This window comes from Eretmochelys imbricata, chromosome 2 (assembly GCF_965152235.1).
Source record: "Eretmochelys imbricata isolate rEreImb1 chromosome 2, rEreImb1.hap1, whole genome shotgun sequence".
Classification (NCBI taxonomy): Eukaryota; Metazoa; Chordata; order Testudines; family Cheloniidae; genus Eretmochelys; species Eretmochelys imbricata.
The window spans coordinates 47,492,984-47,514,120 of NC_135573.1; positions in this window are offsets into that span (position 1 = coordinate 47,492,984).

Here is a 21,137-nt window from a genome sequence, read left to right on the forward strand (position 1 = left end):
AATACCCTCTGATATGTGAATGGGGTTATCCCATGCTCAAAGGACGTATTAATTGTATGTTATACTGAGCCTCCCTTAAAGAAATACAACTATTTATTGGATTGCCAGACCTTATATATAGTATGCATGCTGCATGGACTTCTCTCTGTACATTGCTACAAATGTGTCATAATTAAGCTTAGCATTACAGTATTTTCAAATTTATGTCTCTTAATACATTGTTCTTGAATTATTTTTTCGCAGTTAAAACAGAGATAATTGCAATTAATTTTAAACAGATCTCCCAAAATAATAGCACAGTGACTTTGGGAGTCAAACAAGAAAAAATCAGTGCTTTTTGTCATGATTTTTACTGCCGCCTGTTTCTTGCACTGTTCCAATACATAGCATTCCGTTTTACTTACATAAAACGTACTACACTGACAGTCAGCCCCACACGCTCCAAGTTTGTGTGCAAAAGTATTTTATCTTTAATCACTTTAGATGCTTACAATAATTGATTGTGTCGTACTCCAAATACTTGAGCATCAAAGCTTTTAAACAAGTAAGCCAATATGGATATAAATCACTGCCTCTGGGCTATTGTTTGTGAGGCAACAGAGGAGAGTGTCCAGTACCTACACAATGGGACCCTGATCCCCAATAATCAATGGTCTGCCTCCAGTCTACACAAACTGTTTAGTTTAGGAAAAGAGCCCTCCACTGGATTCCTGTGTTTTATTAAATAGATTCTGTAAACTCTCCAGCTGCGGTGGGACTACTGGCCCCATGCAGAATCAGCAGATCTGGAAGCAGTGCTTCTTCTCAGCTTGACAGAATGTGCTTTTTATGACTCTGCTGATTCAGCACTGTGGGCTACAACCATTTCAAAAGAGTTAGGAGGAATTTGTCATTTTTTGACATTCCAGACTCAGATTAAAGTGTTTCTTAGATTACAGGGTTGAATCAAATAATTCTAGATGCCTGATCTGGCTTGAAGGCCTTATATGTGAGATCTCTGAATGTCAAGTTTTTATTCCCATCTTGTTTAATCAATGCTCTTTATCCTTATTTGTTCTCAGTTTTACATTTTTAGGTACAATGCTTTGCCCATGTTAACATACCTTGCATATTAATTTGAAGGGAATATTTGAGCAAATGAGATTTACTAGCAGCAAGCTCGTGGAAAGGAAAGATTACAACTGTCTCCTGTTCCCCAGGTAGTGATCGATCTATCGGGGATCGATTTATCGTGTCTAGTGCAGATGCAATAAATCAATTCCCGATTGCTCTACCGTTGACTCCTGTACTCCATCACGGCAAGAGGTGGAAGTGGAGTCGACGGGGGAGCAGAGGCAGTTGACCCCGCACCATGAGGATGCAAGGTAGATCGACCTAAGATACGTCGACTTCAGCTACGCTATTCTCGTAGCTGAAGTTGCGTATCTTAGGTCAGTCCCCACCTAGTGTAGACCAGGCCTGCAGTATAGAAAAGGCCTACGTTTTTCCAGCTTTTCTTCAGGCTGGAAAGTATACAGGGTATTTTTGAATGTAGGGTCCATGAGCTAGCTCTCTTACTTTCCTCACAATCTCTCACACTCAGACTTCAGTTTCCACATTGATGACCCATCCAACCCTTTAGCTGCATGTTTCCTCATATACACCTCTTCTTTCAATCTGAAGCCCTGGTTCAACTCTCCCATTCACCAAGGGCCATTCACTTGACTTAGTCTTTACTAAACACTGCTCTCTATCTAATTGCTGTGTTGCTGATTTCCCCTTCTCTGACCATCACATGGTCTCTTTCAATATAACCCATCAGCTCCTTCCTTATGACCTGTCACCTGGCGTTTCTGTGATTTGCAGTCCATTAGCATTGATGATTTTTTGTCAGCTCTCAGCCCGCTCCTCCTTGTCTTTTCTTTCCTTTTTTCCATTGATATGGCTGATTATTCTCTCCATGGTTCACTCTTCTCTACCCTGGCCTCTTTTGCCCCTCTCTTCCATCACAAGGACCAACCTGCCCACTCCTAGTCCTCGCTCACACCTAATATATGTTTCTCCCACTCCTGCTCTTAGAATCATAGAATATTAGGGTTGGAAGAGACCTCAGGAGGTCATCTAGTCCAATCCCCTGCTCAAAGCAGGACCAACACCAACTAAATCATCCCAGCCAGGGCTTTATCAAGCCGGGCCTTAAAAACCTCTAGGGATGGAGATTCCACCACTGCCCTATTCCACTCTTGCATTGGAGTGTGTCTTTGGTGGTAATTCTATGACCAGGCTGACTTCCTTCACTACAGTTTTGTTCTCTGCTCCTTCAGGTTTGCCATGTCCCTAGCTTACCAATTCTACTTCTCCAATTTAATTGAATCCCACATTGTCAATATCAGCCACCCTCCTGCCACCTTTGACCGGGGGCACTGGAACAATCTTTATGGTGGCGGTGCTGAGAGCCATTGAACCAAACTGTAAACCCTGTATATAATGGAAACCATTTCAAGCCAGGGGGTGCTGCAGCACCCCCTGCACTTCTAGTTCCGGCACCTGTGCCTTTGACTGACTTCTGAAACCCTCCCTTTGTTCTGCCTCCACTTCTTTCTCTGCACAGGATCTCACTGATCTTTTCCAAAAGAAAACTGACAAAATGTGACATGACCCTTCTTGTCCCCTGGGACTGCCTCCCTTCTCCTACAACTCTCAACTCCTCTTCCCTGTCACAGATGTAGAAAATGCTCATCTGCTTTCCTCGTCTAACCCCCAACCCCCAAACTTTCATCCCCTCTCTTACTATTCTCCTTAACCTCTCACTCTCCTCTGGCTCTTTCCCCTTATAATACAAGCATGCTTTGGTTTCTCTCTTCTTAAAAACACACACCCTTTGTCCTGTTTGTTTCTCCAACTGCCAACCCATCTGCCTTCCCTCTTTCATGTCTAAGTTTAATTATTGTACTGTCTGCAGTTGATATCTGGAGTTCCTTTTCTCCATTTCCCTCATAGACTTCCCTCTCTGGCTTCTGCCCCTTGCATTCCACTGAAACTGCTCTCCCCTAATTTCTAGCAACCTCTTCCTAGCTAAAGCTCAGAACCAATATTCCATCCTCATCCTTCTGGACTTGTCAGTCACCTTCAACACCATTGACCCTGCTCTTCTTCCTCAAGTCTTATCTGCCTTTGGTTTCTGTGACACTGTCGTCTCCTGGTTCTCCTCCTCCTTTCTCTCAAATTGCACCTCTTCTCCTGATACACCTTACTTCTGAGTAATCTCATCCATAACAACAAATTCATCTACCATCTCTATGTTTATGATTCAGATGGCTATATATTTATTCCAGCCCTTTCTACCCAAACTAAAATCTTGGCCCATTTCTCTGACATCTCCTTGTGGATATCTAGCCATCAGCTTAAGCATGACATGGATAAAGCAGAGCTCTTAGTCTTCCTCCAGAAGCCCTCCCCATTACTTCCTTTCTCAGTTACCACCACCCCGACATTCACTTGGACCTGAACCTGGGTGTCACCTTCGACTCACACTGCTCTTTTGGTCCTCACATCCAGGCTATGTCTAAATCTTGCCTCTTATTTCTGTATAACATCTCCAAGATATGGCCTTTTCTATCTATCCAAACAGCTAAAACTCTCATCCAGGCTGGCGACATCTTGTGTCTCAGTTAATGCAACATTCTTCTCTCTGGCCTTGACAAATGCCATCTTTCCACACTCATATCCATTCACAGTGCTTCAGCAAAGATCGTCTTCCTAGCCCATCACTTCAACCATGTCACCTCTCTCTTTGCATCCCTCCATTGACTGCCCCTAGCATCAAATATTTGTAGTCACTTTCATGGCCCTTCACAGCTTATCCTTGTCCTATCTACCATCTCCCATTCATTCTCAACATGTAGCCCCTTGCCTACGATTGGCCCATGAAGCCGACCTCCACTGGCCTCTTGTTAATTTTTTTAACAAGCACTGTTATGCTTTCTCCCATACTGTCCTTCATGCTTAGAAGGCACTTCTCATAAACTTCCCCAAAGCGAATTCATTCTCTACCTTCAAAATCCTTCTTAAAACTCTCCTTTTCTGTGATACAACCAAAACTTGACAATGGTCACGCTCTGGTGTGCTGAGACCACTGCCTATCATGCTGATCAATATAGTCTCATTGTTTCCTTGTATTCCCCATCTGTCCATCTGTGTCCATTTGTTGTCTTTTGTTTTATATTTAAATTGTAAGCTCTTTGGGGCAGGGACTCTCTTATTCTGTGTTTGTATAGCACCTAACACAATGGAGTTCTGTTCCGTGACTGAGGCTCCTAGGCACTACAATAATACAAATAATAATCTATGAATCCAGGATATTAATTCTCTTGCTTATGTATTGCTGTGATTTACTGGTTATGCTGTATTCCAGTGGTGAGATATCTCATTAGCTTCTTGTGTGTACCACTGGGCCTGAGAGATGATTTTTCAAATACACAGTTGTACACTATCACCCAGATAATGCCAGCATCATTACCACAGTTTATCATGTTATTACAAGTTATAAACATTTTTATTTGTTTTCCTTCTAGAAAGGGAGAGATTTTGCTTGATTTTATGCTAGACATTCAAGTCACATCTTGTCTACTGTGCAAGACTGTATGGGTGACTGTAAATCTAGTAGCTTTTCGATATCAGAGATACCAAGAAAGTGAAAGATGCTTCATTCAGAGGAGGAGTGATTTATTTTTATTCAAACTGCTTAAAATTATGTGTTTGGGCTTGTACTTTTTAACATCTATTTAACAAAAAACCCTTAAGAGAATAATACTCTTTGTTACGGATTCAACATCTCCTCTCCTTCAATGAAGGCTTTAGAAAGCTCCCCTTCTACATTTATGAGTCATGCTTGAAGACCTCCAGTTAAAAAGACTTTCCATTCCTGGTATTTCATTTAAAATAAAGGCAGAAAAATCTTTTTGCTGGAAAGAAAACACCCCCCACCTCCCGCCACTTTCCAGTCTTTTGTCATATGTAATAGAAAAATGAAAAAGCAGGCAACATGCTACAACAATTAAATGTAGTAAAAGATGCAAAGGCAAAAAAAAAATTCTTGAATTCATAGGCAATATCTGAGATGACTGCATTTCTCTTTGGGAAAACTTAAGTCATTTCAGGCCAACCAACATCCTACCGGGGTTACTGAATTAAGTTAAGTGATCTCAGTAGGGAATTTAGATCATTCTTGCCCCATTGTCTCACCCATTATCACAAATACAGGAGTTACTTTCAAAAATATATTAATAAAGTAGATCCCTTTTGTCCAACTGAACAAGCCAGATGAATCTGCAATGGCTTGTGGAAATTAAGGCAATATTTTGATTGATATGGCTGTGGGCAAGTGTTGGTGACTTTGAGTGACAGCTAGTCAAGTGATCTAAACAAAAGAACTGGTTGATGTATATTGGCAAAACTTTCTTTTCTTTTAAGGAAAAATAGCTTTTCAACTGAAATAAACATTGTTGCTTGGCTCAAAATTTTAAGTTTTCTCCTCCTGAAGATGGTGTGGGGGAAACAAAAACCTAAGTGGTTTTGTTTAGTTGAAAACCCCCAAAAAGGCAGCATTTAGCTTTACCTGTTTGTTATTTTATTTAATTGTAGAAACAAAACACATCTGAAGCATATAAAGAGTAGTTTATTCGGGACAGCATTTCAGATGAGAGATGTCAAGAGGAAAGGGTGTTTATGAGGCTAGAATCTCCCATTTGCTATTAGAAATAATTACTCAGCTTTCATAGTGGCAATGTTATTTAGTTATTTCTAAAGTCCTTTCTATCCAAAACAATGACATTCCAGCCAACAAAATATTTTTGTTTAGATTACAATTCCTTGGCTGCTCTGTGATCTGTAGGATTTCAAAGAATGCCCATTTCCAGGATAAATGAAATTTAGCTTGGAGCAACAGGCTAAATTTAATGTTATATCCATATATCTCCCATTTGGTATTTGAATTACAAATGTCAACTTTGTAAATCCAGAATGTTTGTTTGAAGCAAGTAGATTGTTCAGTGATTCAAGTGCAGACTTCTCATTTATCTCCTGTTGTCTCTCCATGAAAATTTTCAAAGACAGTATCAAATGCAATTCATTCCCTAGCATGTTGCAATCTCTACCAGCATGTAGACTGTGTAAGAAGAACCCTAAAGGCCAAATTCTGCCATAACCTACATCTTGTGCAACCCTTTAAAGTCACTGAGGCTGCATGGGATGAAAGTCAAGGGAGAGTTTGAACCTAGAGTGGTCACCCTTAAAAACTTGCCAATTGTCTTAAATACCTAATATTTTTCTCTGAGAAGCTGCAGTATTCTAGCCATTATGTATAATGTAGTGCAGTACAGAATAGCATAGTTGGGGTTCCAAAATTTTTAAAAAACAAGATAGACCATATTGTAATAGATTACCTCATCTACTGCCTCCGTTCTCATTCACAATTATAGACATCCCTGTCACTATGTTTCCAATTGTAAGAAATTAGAATTACATGGGAAAATAATATCTGGAAAACTATTAGGGTATTTTTATTTACTTTTGACATCTAAACCTGATGTCTTAAAACTTTCAGTGACAAAACTTTGGCTAGCTGGACCTACACTTGGAACAGTGACTGACTGAATGGGCATGAGAACTGAACTATTCTCACACCCGCAGAGATGGTCCCTCCAGCACGGGCCTGAGGTCTGTTGATAGGGCCATGTGGAGAAGTTAGTACTGTATCTGTTCTGTGTATAAATTAGAGTTTGAGTTTGGACACAATGGTCATTATTTTCAAAAGTGGGTGGGTATTTTGGGTGCTTGAAGTTTTTGGTGCACAGTTTATGAGACCTTACATGTGCTGAGCACTTTCTCGCAATGAGACAACTTAAAGGTGTCTCATGTTGGGAACCCAAAATTGGAGCACCCAAAATCACTAGTCACTTTTGAAAATCTTGACTTCATTGTTCAAAGCCATAGTCTGATTGTCTGGTTGGGCCTTTTGGATAATGCCACACCTCTCTGCCTACTCACATTGGGGCACAGTTGATACCCCATCATTGACAACAAAAAAACTTCTAAAAATCTCTTACACGCAATATCAGAAATGGATGGGCAAAAAAATAATGGTCAGACCAACATAACTCAGGTTATTTCAGAGGGAGGGTGAAGGGTGGCAAGAGCAGCAGCTAGAGGAGGAAAAAAGGATAGAAGAGAAAAGGCAATAGTTTTAAACTGTCCTATCTACCCAAAGTACTAAGTCCTCCTTACAGCTTGGGAACTCCTGACACTTTTAATTCAATTTTTAGATTAATATATGTAACTGCATTCAGTTTTTATTGTAGAAGATGAGTTGAACATGGCTGTTGGGTCATAAGCTGCTGTTGAAAGGGCAACCTAGATCACTAGGGAGAAGAAGAGGGAGATGAGATCTGCAACGAACAGCCCATGGAACCTTCAAACGAAGAAAAAAGTTAGACAACATTAATGAGCTATAAATCTATTCAAAATATTAGTGGAAAACCTTCTTATTTTTCTCTCTTGTCTCCAGTAATAAATAGAGAATGAGGAAGGTCTTGTGCTCAACTCAGTGGACCAGAGTCAGAAATTCAGTTGCCAACTCCTTATAGACGGTCTCTGTGTCCTTGAGCAAGTCACTTGGTCCCTGAGTCAGGAAAGCATTCAAAACATGTGATTAAGTCCATCCTTATTCAGCAAAACACAAAAGCTCATGTCATTCAGTGAAGGACTAGGCTATTTTTCTATAGCCTGCTCTGTAAGATGACATTTATATTATTTTGATAGTCCTCACAGCTTCTGGACTGCTTTTCTCAGGTATTTATCAATAACTATAGGCAGATTGGCTTCCAAGTCCACTGGCAATTCACCTGCGAACATACAAGTCCTTAGACCCTTTGATTCTCATTTCCTAGTGAAAAAGAACTCCTTTCAAACACACATGGGTTATTTATTATGTTTTAAAATCTTCTCTAAAATGACATAGTACCCAGTCTAGGGATTCGCAATTTCTTGCACCTGTACTCAAATCCTTGGTCTTCCTGCCTGAGATTGATTCTATCTTCATATCACTTGTATCTAAATTCTACTGCACCCTAGCAAGTTTTTAATGAATTAACTCCAAGCTTTGGGTCAGACCTGTCTTAATGCCTTCACTGACAGCCTTCTACTCATCATTTTTCAAATGAGTTCAGAAACCAGTAGTCTGCGGGAAAGAAAGAAGAATCTTTGTTTAGGTTCAGCTACAGTTATGGCATTTGAGTAGGAACAACTATCCTCAACCTACTCAGCAGAATCCTATGTCCTAGCTTGTCTGCATAGAGGACCTATCTTGTCAGATGTTGAACATCTCCATTGATCTATTGAGCACCCTCCACATCCATTGACCTCATGAGAGGTTCTCAGCACTTTCCGGGATCAAGTCTAAAACAATGACGCTGATACTTTGCACTTATGCAAAACTCATAGACATGCAAATCAAAGATATAAACAGGCATACTTTTTTTTTTTAATCAGCTCCCCCCGGAAGAGCAGGGTCTTAACTTGATTGAACCCGCTAGCAGCCTGAGGCAATACCTATTCCCAATTATACTGCCATTTGATATAAACTGTGTTTACAAAGAACAGATGTTTCTAATACCTGTCATCTACATAATCCTCTATTTTATTATTTCGCGCTGAAACAATAAAATTAAACATACATTATTCAAGCATAATCACTTCCCTTCCCCCACCCCAAATGCCTTTGTTTCAATTCATGATTATCAGAGAAGTGAGGAGTCACCACAAATTATATTATATCACACTGAGATTGGAGAATATGGCTACATATAAAAATTGTCACGACTAATGGCAGAGCCATAATGGATTATGGCGTTAAGGCACTTGAACAGAAGGTCTAATGAACCTCTTATCCCATAAACTGGCAACAACTTTGCAGTTCATAAGATAAGGAGAGAGAATGTAAAGGCTGTCACCAATGAGCCACACCAGCAATTGGATTATGGTGGCACAGGGCTTTGCTGACTAGAACCTCATATAATTGTCCCAGTTAATCTAGCTGTTGTTATTATTCATACATTTTAAACTTAAACTAAGCTTCAGACATTTATGACAACTCAGGCCACTATAGGTAAACATATGTGACAGGCAACATCTGCATTTTAGTTTCTCAACACAGTCACAGTTCAGGACTGTTAAAGAAGTTGGAGTCAATGTTTGTGTTCATACTGTATAAGAAAGTTGGTTTTGGACATGGTAGTAAATCGTGTAGAATTTCCTCATTATTTAAGTAGATTAAGCACCATGCAAAACAACATTACTGTCAGAGCAAAATAGCATATTCCAGGGAACTTATGAAAGATTTCAGTTTCAGTAGGCTCAGGGGCCTCTGAATGCATAGAGAAGCTTTACATACCTTTGCTTTATATGAGCTTTTTGGAAAGACATCTCAAGCTTTTAAAGAGAGCCATAGCTTTTTTTTGCAGATGCATCCTCTTCCTTAGAGGTGGTTGAAAGACCCTCTGACAATTTCATCTCTGTCCTTCTTACTGACATGCTGAAGAGAGACTCCCAGAAAAAATATTCTCAAAAAGAAAAGGAGGACTTGTGGCACCTTAGAGACTAACCAATTGATTTGAGCATAAGCTTTCATGAGCTACAGCTCACTTCAGCGGATGCATGCTGTAGCTCACAAAAGCTTATGCTCAAATAAATTGGTTAGTCTCTAAGGTGCCACAAGTACTCCTGTTCTTTTTGCAGATACAGACTAACACGGCTGCTACTTTGAAACCTGAAAAAATATTGTTTTCTGGGTAGTGACATAAGAAGCACAAATGAATAAGTCTGCAACTTTTTTCACTATGTAGATGTTCAAGGTCATTTAAAGTCCACAGAGCTAATGATCATTGACTAAAAAAGAAAAGGAGGACTTGAGGCACCTTAGAGACTAACAAATCTATTTGAGCATAAGCTTTCGTGAGCTACAGCTCACTTCATCGGATGCATGCCGTGGAAAATACAGTGGGGAGATTTATATACACAGAGAACATGAAACAATGGGTGTTACCGTACACACTGTAACAACAGTGATCAGGTAAGGTGAGCTATTACCAGCAGGAGAGCCGGGGGCGGGGGGGGGGGGAACCTTTTGTAGTCCTTGACTGTAACCCAGGATTTTTTCAAATAAACAAACGAATGAACAAATGAAACCAATTCAATAAACAGTGGCAGCTGTTACAGGAAAATTGTAGATAGTAGATCCATAATTCAAAGGTAATCTACAACAGATTTTTTAAAAATTTGGGGTGTGCTCTTTGTTTCTATCTTGGCGAGCTATATAAAATGCCAGTGGGGCTTTTTTGTTTAGTGGTTTTTTTTTTATTTTTCTTGCTGTTTTACATTAGAAATAGTAGGACTGTGAAGTCTGTTTTTGCTGGAGGATCTCTTTGAGGGGCCACCTCAGAGCATGCTTGGTGTGAATATTAACAAGTTTATTGAAAGGGGGAAGGGAGAAATTGTAAAAGAAAAATTCTTTATCCACAATATTAAGGCACTGAAGTGAAATAAGTGTGAACAAAAATTAACAATAGATCAAAATTTTAAACAGCCTGACTAAAAATCCCTTAACCTCTCACTCATTCAAACTTAGAATAATAGAAGATTAGGGTTGGAAGAGACCTCAGGAGGTCATCTAGTCCAATCCCCTGCTCAAAGCAGGACCAACACCAACTAAATCATCCCAGCCAAGGATGATTTGTCAAGCTGGGCCTTAAAAACCTCTAAGGATGGAGTTTCCACCACCTCCCTAGGTAATCCATTCCAGTGTTTCACCACCCTCCTAATATCCAACCTAGACCTCCCGCACTGCAACTTGAGACCATTGTTCCATGTTCTGTCACCTGCCACCACTGAGAACAGCCTAGCTCTGGCCTTTTTGGAACCCCCCTTCAGGTAGTTGAAGGCTGCTATCAAATCCCCCCTCACTCTTCTCTTCTGCAGACTAAATAACCCCAGTTCCCTCAGCCTCTCCTCGTAAGTCATGTGCTCCAGCCCCCTAATCATTTTCATTGTCCTCCGCTGGACTCTCTCACAACCTTCTGTCCACAACCTTCATTCTCTTGGTCCTTGTGATGTCACACTAGTTCTTGAGACTCAAGTCACACAGAATCTTCTTTCAGAGCAGATAACACCTGAAACAAACAAAAATTCACCCTCCCTTCCCACCACTGTCACTGGCTGGCTACTCCCATTCCCCTTTAAAAACAAAACACAGACCTATCATAAAGAAGCCAAACAGTGCAAAACTCATTTTTATTCCTTTTAAGGTCACCTTTAAAAGTTCTGCTGCTTAACAAATGATGCTGCCGGGAAACAGTTATCACAGCATACAATCTGCTTTGAAGTTTGTTTAGAAAGTTCAGCTCATGGTGGTAAAATGATTATGTTTCGTATCAGTGTTAGGATTAGATATATTGCCTGCAAAAGTTTCAGTAGGTTTGGATGAAAGAACAGCAGAAAAAGATGTTTTTCAAATTAAATATTGTAGATGAATAAGCATGGGATGGAAGCTGTGTGGGCCAGTTTCTGGTATCCTCACTCACCTTTAACACTGCTTGATTTCAGTGGGACCATTCATATGCTTAAAATTAAGTACATGCTAATGTGCTTTACTTGATAGGGATAAGAGTGCTCAGCACTTTGCCAGACCAAACCCTGCCTTACTATTCAGGGCAAGTCAGAGTATCGGACTCTAGCCTATGCACTACTCATTTCAGAAGCACTATAACATTAATCTATTGTCATCAGTGACTAGCACTGGGCGCCAAGTATCTTTCTGTTTAGAAAATGGAAAAGGAAATATACTTCCCACTTAGCAGAAGTAAAACTTTCCAAACAAAGGAATTCCAAAGCTTTTACAAAATAAACACTCTAGTGGAATATCCATGTCACACTCACTTCCAGTTCAAATCACACCTTTTCAAGGATTGCTTCCATCCATACTTGAACTCAGGAATCATGCCATATGAAGGTCCACAGTGAAGCACTTTCAAAGTTAAAGCATGTGCATTCATCTTTACATTCACAACTTTACCTCTGTTCTCTTTTTGTCTACGATGCTACAGTCTTTGATTATGAAATCACATATTATATCTCAAATAATACACTGTAACATAATACCAGTGTTTTCCACAACCTCAAATACGTATGTGTCTCCAATATAAAGTGTGATCCTGTAAGTAATGCTTGTTCTCACCTACCCCACTCAGGGTCAGTTAATGTAGTCTCAGAGGTGAAAACAAGAAACACATTTTGGCAGCAAGGAAGATAATCTAATAAACTAATGAGCAACAGGGGAGTTGTTATTAGAAGGGGGTTTGAGACCACTAAAGCTTATAAGGACAAGCTTTAAGAAAACAGAGACACTAATGTTAGTGGAATAATGAAAAGATTGGTACAGTGTAGCAATAAGATTATTTTCTTTCTTTAAAAAAAAAGTGTCTTTCAACAGTTAGTATAGTACCACAAGGAGAGTTATTGACTCTTATGCATTCACTGTGTACCTAAATGATGTAGAGGAAGATAAAACTATCATTAATATGGTCTCCATGTCTCCAGGTGAGATTAAAATAGGTGGACCAGCAAATTGTGTAGAAAAAACGGGATGGAATCCAAAGAGATTTAAATGTATTAGGCATATGACCAGACCTATAGCTCATGACTTTCAATTTATGCAAGTTAAGAAATAGAGAGAATACATTTCATGGGTGTATGCTATAGAACAGAAAATGGGAGAGAAACTGTAGAGAGAAATAACTGGACCATGAAATTGTCAGCACGAAGTATGGCTCTGATAAAAAGACAAACAGAATACTGGGCTGTACAATGCAATAAATAAGTGACAAAAGATATAATTTTAACTTTCTCTAAGGGACTTGGAGAGTTGAGGTACATTTTTCAATTATGCCTAAATTGCTTAGGTGCCTAAGTGTCATTGAATGTAAATGGACTATATGACTATGTCTATATAGTGGGATAACTTTAAGGTACAAGACTATGGAAAACACATAAATGATAGAGAAAAGGTCAAAAGAGAAGGAAGAGGAAATGAGACAGCTTAGAGAAAGCTTTTTAAATCAGTTTCTCACACCAGTGGGTCACAACTCCTATGTGGTTCATCCATCTCTTTTTTTATTTTTTGGAAGGGTAGATCTTGCAGGAAAAAGGTGTCTGAAAACAAAACACATACAGTGGTGATAGGGAAATCTGACTAGGGATTCACTCACTCAATCAAGTTCAGCTATCAGGTGGCTGAAATACATAGTGATGACGGACTGTGCAGCTATCAAAGTGCTTTCATGTGCCTGCATTGTGACGCTCACATTGATGTGCAATGCAGGGGGGATAGATATGTATGAGACTGCTGCACACCCAATCTTCACTATTTGCTTGATTGACTGACTGGCTGACTAGCTACTGTGTTTTGCCTCTTACCACTTAAAACACTCTCTGTGGTCTGATTGTCAGTGAGAGGGGGGTTATTTTTTTAGCAAAAGCAGTAATTTGCAGCAATCAGGGAAAGAAAAGCAGTTCCTGTAAACAGAGCTTGGAGATATAACCTTAAATATCTTGTTAGCTCTCACAAGTACTGGTCTGGAACACAACCAACAGCTGCACTGTGCAGTGTGCTGTAGTGAACAAGAGCAGAACAAAACCCCACAGCTTGAGCGAAGTGCTGAAAGGAAGTACTTTTCCTTTTATATTGCAAAACTGAATTTTCAGCACAGGCTTTCCTGAAGAATAAACACCACTTACATCTTGATGGTGAAGATTCTCTCGGTGGGTCATCAGCTGCATTGAATTGCATGTAACCATAAGAACATAAGAATGGCCCTACTGGGTCAGACCAAAGGTCCATCTAGCCCAGCATCCTGTCTTCCGACAGTGGCCAATGCCCTAGAGGGAATAAACAGAACAGGTAATCATCAAGTGATCCATCCTGTCGCTCATTCCCAGCTTCTGGCAAACAGAGGCTAGAGACACCATTCCTGCCCATCCTGGCAAATAGCCACATCTCTGGTAAAGCCTGTCTTTAGTAAGTAAATAGCCACTTGAAGTCCCACAGTTTGGAGGCATCTGGAGGCATGTGCAAACTCTGTTCTCTATCTTCCTTTGCCAGCAGTACCAGAAGGGAAGGAAAAATTTCCCTCTCTTTTAGCAGTAGGATTGGTGGTGATGAAGGAAAATGATAACCTGGACCTTCCTTTCCCCTGTGGCACCATGTATTCTCACAAATTGTGAAGGCCAGCCAAGAACTATGCTCATCTAAGCATGCATAACAGTCCCACTGATAGCACTTACATGGGGTTTGAAATGCACTGATGTAGAAAAGTATAACTTTCATGAGGTGGATCGGCAGATTGGGTGATGGAGGCAGGGAGAGTTGATTAGTTTGAATAGTCGAGGTTTTGAGTCATGAGGGAATTTTCAAATAGTGCTGGAACCCATGGCAGCAGCATGCCAGAGACCCTGAATACATCTCAGACTTTGTGGAAGAGAAGATAGGTGTGTCTAGATGTGAGTGTGTTAGAAAGAAAGACTCTTCCTGAGCTAGAAACAGATGGGCTAAACAACTGGACAATCCAACTGAAATACCAGATCAACCTGATAGCTGTGTGCTTATGATATTACTGGTATTTAAGTCAAAATGGTATTTCCAGACATTTTCAATGTTATGTTGGCTCTTCAGACTTTCATTACATCCTCTACAATCAAACTCCTCTCTCTGATGGCTCCCACAAGCTCCTGTTTCATCTGCAGCCTCTGCCCCCTTTCCAGTGACTTGCAGCATCCTTCTCTTTTCAGGCTCCTGCTGATGTGCTCACATCTCCTTTAACCTCAGTTCACTTTCCCGACTGACAGCTTATCCTCCCTGTTCCCTCTCTCTAGTCCTCCTTCCACAATGACTCCATGCTCCGTCTTCACTCCCCCTACAGCCTCCCTTCCAGAGCACTATCTCGTGGACTATGTCATTTCCCCCCTTTCTTGCCCTTTCCCCTCTTTTTCAGTGTAGTGTTATCTGTTTTTTTTTTGTTTCCCCTCTTTTTGTAGGTCCCCACGCCCTTTTCCCATCCCCATAAATTTCCCTGACTTTCTTTCCCCCCTACCTCACTATTCCCAGAGCAGCAGAAACCTGGGTTACAGTAGAGAATGGGATGAGTTATGTAGTTTTCCCCTCCCATGCTAACCTGCACCCTCTTTGTCAAATCTGGTCTGTTCACATTCAGGTTCGGAAACACTGAATTAAAGGGTATATTATTTAGGGATGGCTGAAAGGTATGGTCCACAAAGGAACGGGGGACCAGAAGGAGAAGAGTTTGGGGTTGCAGCAAGGGGAGGGGGGTGATGGATGCAGGGATAAATGTGGATGGGTGGTAAGGGAGGGAAGAGAGGTTGGGGGCTCAGGTGAGGAAGGTGTGGTACCTCAAGCTATTCCTATGAACCCAAACCTCTATGCAGCCCTAGCTATGCCACAGCCTCTCACCCCCTTCACCCCTAGCTCTGCCAATGCACCCCAACCTTCCTGCATGCCAGGTCTGCTAGTGCACCCCAACGCTGCACCCCAACCTCCTGCATCAGCAGCTCTCCCTGTGCACCCCAACCTTCCTGCATGCCACAGTTCTGGTAATGACTCATTACCCAACACTGACTCATGCATAAACCCCACACACATCCACCAATTCACTTGGATGGTGAGCTCTTTGGGACAGGGTCTGTCTCTGTTATTATAGTGGTGCAATAGTGCCACTGTAATTAAGGCTTCATCACAACTTCTGTTTAAAGGTCAACCTTTCTAAGTCCGAGCTTAGTCCTATTCCTTTGAAAGCTGTCTTAGCAGGGTGAAGGGTAGGGTTTGTGACCCAAATCCAAGGTAATATGGTCTAGGTGTTGTGGAGACTTAAGATCCCCTCCCACCCCCAAAAAGATATCGTTCAAAAAGTTTCTAGGTGGGTGCATTAGGCTATGTCTACACTACAGACCTCACAGTGGCACAGCTGTACTGCTGTAAGATCTCTCGTGTAGCTGCTCTATACCGACAAGAGCGAGCTCCCCCGTCGGCATAATTAATCCATCCCCAGTGAGTGGTGGTAACTGTGTTGGGGGGGAGTATCTCTTGCTGATATAGTGCTATCCATACCGGTGCTTTTGTTGGTGACACTTATGTAGCTCAGGGGTGTGTTTTTTCAGACTTTCAGACAAAAGTTTTACCGACAAAAGTGCTCGTGTAAACAAAAGCCCCAGAGATCAAACTATTGATGTGAAGCAGGTCAATGGTCTCAATCTGTATATTGCACCCACTAAATCTTTGAGGGACCCAACCTGAGAGTGGTATTTAAGACCATGTGCTCTTCTTTGCTTGCATAGACCTGTGGCCTAGACACAGTGCACGTGCGCCAATAAAGAAAAAGACGAGGTAAGGGTTTCTATGCAGCCACTTGATGCTGGCCTGGGTAATTTGAGGGAAAGTGCCGACAACAGTGTCCCAATGAACACCCTGCCACTGATGTTTCTTCTCCAAATGTCTGTACAGCTGTGCAATAAAGATTTAGTAACATGTTGCTTGCTACGAGTGGCCTCTGTTATAATGTGTTTTTATTTTATGGGGAGGTTTATTGTGAACACCGAAGAATAGCCTGCAGCTGGTCTAAGCAACATTTTTGTTATATTGGGTGGGGAGGAGCTGGAAAGAAAGGATTCTGGTCGAGAGGTGAGGGCAGGGACAGGGGCTGTGGCTCTGGAGGGGGTAGGAAATGAGGACAGGTGATAGGCAAGCCTTGGATTGGTTGTTTGAAGAAATCTGTGTTTTCCTTGCCCCAAGGGTGCAGACGTGGAGGGAAGTGGCTACTTCCTGATCTCAGGGCAGGTTAATGTGGTGTCTCCAAAGATACATGGCATGGTAGTTTGGAACTAACCGTGCAGACACCTTGATGGCTGAGGGGAAAGAAATATGTGCATTGCCAGCATTGCCAATGTGTGGATTCTGGACGATTCCTCGATCATGAAGTTGTAGAAGTTTGAAGGAGGACCAGGAGTACATCATGACATGGGGATTGCTGACTACAGCTAAGTGGAGAGAGGTAGCCTGTGTTTGCATCATGTTTTGCCCATGCTTCTACATCTAACCCATGACTGAGGAGCTTGTGATCTACAAGACACTGTGATGATTCACTTGGGCAGAAATGATCTGGACTTTATTCCTGGTGTACACCTCATACCATGTATGAGAGCTCCTTTGGATCATTTGAGAGATTTGTGTCCAAGAGCTGTGATAGTTTTCTCTGATTTGGCTGAGAGTCTGAGTAATTACTACAGCGACACTATGAAAGCTATTAACAAGTGTTGGAAGGACATTAATCAGGAAAATAGAGTGTTCATGGTTGACCAGAAAATGTGTACTGTATGGCATAGAAACATTACAAGCTCTGACACCTCACTCTTGGTGACAGAGATCAGAGGAGCTTTCTCTCAAGTATAAACTGTCAGTATTTTGGATATGAAACCCTGTCGCTGATTTCTTTCACCAACCCTGCTACAAATGTCAGCATCCTACCATTGTGAAACACAACCAGGAACAACTTTCCATGGTTAGTCTCTAAGGTGCCACTAGTACTCCTTTTCTTTTTGCGAATACAGACTAACACGGCTGCTAATCTGAAACCTGTCATTGTAACATAGTTATTCCTCACTCCAGGCATTTCATGTGAGATGGAATATAGGAGGGGGAGAAGTAACAGCAATAGAAATATTTATATATCATAGAATAAGACTTCAGGGAGCTGCATGCCCTGCTTATGGTGGGAAGGGGGGGATAGATACAGTAGAGGGAGCGGGGCCACGTTGGATGGATGAATGCAGTGAATGGGTCAGAGGCATGGCTAGGGAGGTGTGCTAAAGCAGGGCTGATGGTCCCAGGCTGACATGGGGATGGTGGGTTGGCTGGGTCAGGATATGTACAACTGTCTAAATAGCTGCTAACTCCTACCAATAACCTATAGTTTCTGGTTCAAAAAACTGGACGTTGAATGGTAAAAATCAACAGTAATGCAGATTTAAGGTTGCTTGGTGGTGGGTCGTTCCCTTGCTGAACACTGGGTTAAGCAAAACCAGCAAATGCACAGTGAAGATTGCTCATGCAGAGTTAACTCATCCCTCTTTTGGCAATGCCCCAATAGCACATATATCTTTAGTCTGCTAGTTGCTGAAATGTACAAGCGCTTCACCTTCTTTAACAACCCATTCACTCGCATCCACAGTATTCCATCTAACACGATTAAAAGACAAAAGGGGATTAACTCAGTGTTAATGTAATTTTTTGCCATTGTGTGTGTGTTTATATATATATATATATATATATATATATATATATACATACAGTACTGAACCAGACAAAAACACAGTACTTCTGTGAAGCAAAAAAAAAAAGTCTTCTCCTTTTACTTCTTTTTCTGTTTCTTTCAGGAGGCAGAAACCCAGAAGTGACCATGTTCAGTCGACTGACCCTGCAGCTCACAGGGGCTTTCGGCACCACATCAAGTCACTGTCACTGGCTAAACAGAATTCTACCCGGTGAATGTAGTTCAGCTAACATTTCTCTGCTTAAAAAGTAAATTCAGAGTTGTTTTGCACTGTGGCAATTTGATTACTGAGCGGAACAACCAAAGTGCTCCTGGTTCTATTGTCTAGGGGGGAACTAAAGATCTTTTAAATGTGTCTGAGATGCAAGTGTAACACAATGCCCTGGGGTAGGGAGGATTGAACTTGGGACCTTTGGAGCTACAAATATTAACCTCTACTCCCCAAGAAAAAATACAAAACTCTGTTAGCTCAAAGCTAGTAGTAGATTCATAAACCTCTCTGTGGGTTCATAGATTCCAAGGGCAGAAGGGACCATTGTGATCATCTAATGTGACCTCCCGTAAAAGACCATAGCACTACCTCACAATAATTCCCAGTGGCCCAGCTTTTAGAGGGGGCTAGAGAGCCCCACTAGATGGGTTACAAAAGGAAGGGCTGAAACACAGGTGCATGAGAAATTGGAGCAAATGGCAGCCAGTTCTGTTATTCAGGTTTTCAGGAAAATTCTGGACTGATAAGTTCAGGAGTTGTTCTCTAGAGACAAAATCCTGATCCATATTCACACAAAGTTCCTAAGGAAATCATTTTTACAAATAATATTAGTGCATCATCTCTCACAATGCATTTAGAAAGCTCATTTTAAAGGTCCAATCCTGCTCAGTCGACGATTGGCCATTAACTTCAAGAGCAGCAGGATCTGGACCTAAACTAGCAGAGGTGTGAGATCACCTCCAGCATGATAGCCTCCAGGAATGCCTAGGGGATGCTCCATCTAGGACTAGGGAAACCGATAGACAGTTTGGCCCAGTAATGGCAAACACATCCTGACTCGTAAGTGCACTGAGAATTGAAATGACTGATAACAGGACATTGTAAAACTGGGCTTTTTGAGAGTTTTATACATACATTTAAACACACAAAGTACATGGATAATAATAATGCAGGCAAAATATAGTCGAAAAAATCCACTCAGACCAAAGGAACCCCTTGAAGTTGAAAGGACTGAAGAAAAAAGAAAGAATGAATTTAAAAAACGAAGCAGAATGTTTTTATACTAACGGACTCGGGGCAAAATGCAGCTTTGGATCAACTGACCCAATTTCACTTTGAACACTAATATTTCCCATGTGATTTGCAGAGTTCTTATCTAAAAACACACGTGTAAATAAAGAATGAGATGTAGTAACCAAATCCTGCTGTCCTTGTGGTTTATGATGTCTGGGCCAAACTTGCTCTGACTTCAGTGAAAGTCTGTCTTGGGGAAAAGTTTCAGGTTCGACGCTGATCTTTTATATTTACACAGGTTTTACATTGATATAACTTGGACTAAAGAGACAGATCCTAACTCTCTGTTGCCACTGCTTTGTCACCAGCCTTCCTCTCTTTCAATACTCATAGCCTGAACATCCTAACAAGTCCCAGGCTTAACCAACCTGTTTAAACCCATGATGAAGCCAAGGGTTGTCAAGTCTCATCCTCGGCCTCATCTCAAGAACACTAGTCTCATTGTGAATCCAACTTTCTGTGGTATGGAAGATGAGTTGAAGCCTAATTTGCATGAGATGGTTATTAAAGGCACCAGAATTGATCAATAGCAGCTCCCTTGGTAAATGTGGGGATGCCTCGTAGCAGGCATTGAGACATCACTCTGGGGGCAGGGTCTGTTGCTTCAGCCCCCGTACTACAATCGAGCACCAGTGGAGGTGGCTGCTGTCCCCTTATTTTCCCTTGACGTTTCCACTAGAAATTATTTTGAGGAAGTTCTATTGTGTAGTGTGTTATACGGGAGGTCAGATTAGATATCACAATATGCCCTTCTGGCCTTGCAAGCTGTGAATCTATGAATCTTTAGTTGAACTAGTTTTCAATCTGTGACAGGAGTTAGCCTCTCATCCCAAGGTTACTGGGTCTCCTTTCTGAGAGAACTACTGCTCACTGTTTCTATAAAGTCCTAATGACTTATATTGGCAAGAAATCCCAGGGCTTCAGCTTCTCAAAGAATCCTAGGTTTGACAGGCACATGCAAGTTTGTCCCTATTATTTTTTTATTCATGTGGGTTGAGATTCTGCGTTGCGCCTTTGGCAGGCGCAATATAAAAAAAGCCCCAGCCCAGGAGGTTGGGGTGATAAAGGTAGCTGCACTCCCTATTCTGGGCTGTTCTGGGGACCAGTACAGGCCCTTATAAATTATAGCAGCCGGGAGCTGCTCTAAATTACAGTCCCCCCTCCGCAAGGGCTGCCTGTGTTGGGGGAGGAGCTCTCTGAAGCCCCTGGCAGCTCAGAATCTCCTGTAGCAACATAAAGTCAGAGGACTCCCTTCCTGCCCTCAACTTGCCCCCAGCCCTGGCAAACCACTTACACTAGTACCTACAAGGGTGTCTGTGTGGGACAGATTACAGCTATCCTAGGCAGTGCCTGTGCTTGGGCTCCCATAGCCAGATATGGGCATTTATTGTTTCTATAAGCTGCTGCAGCAGTGTACAAGGAACTTG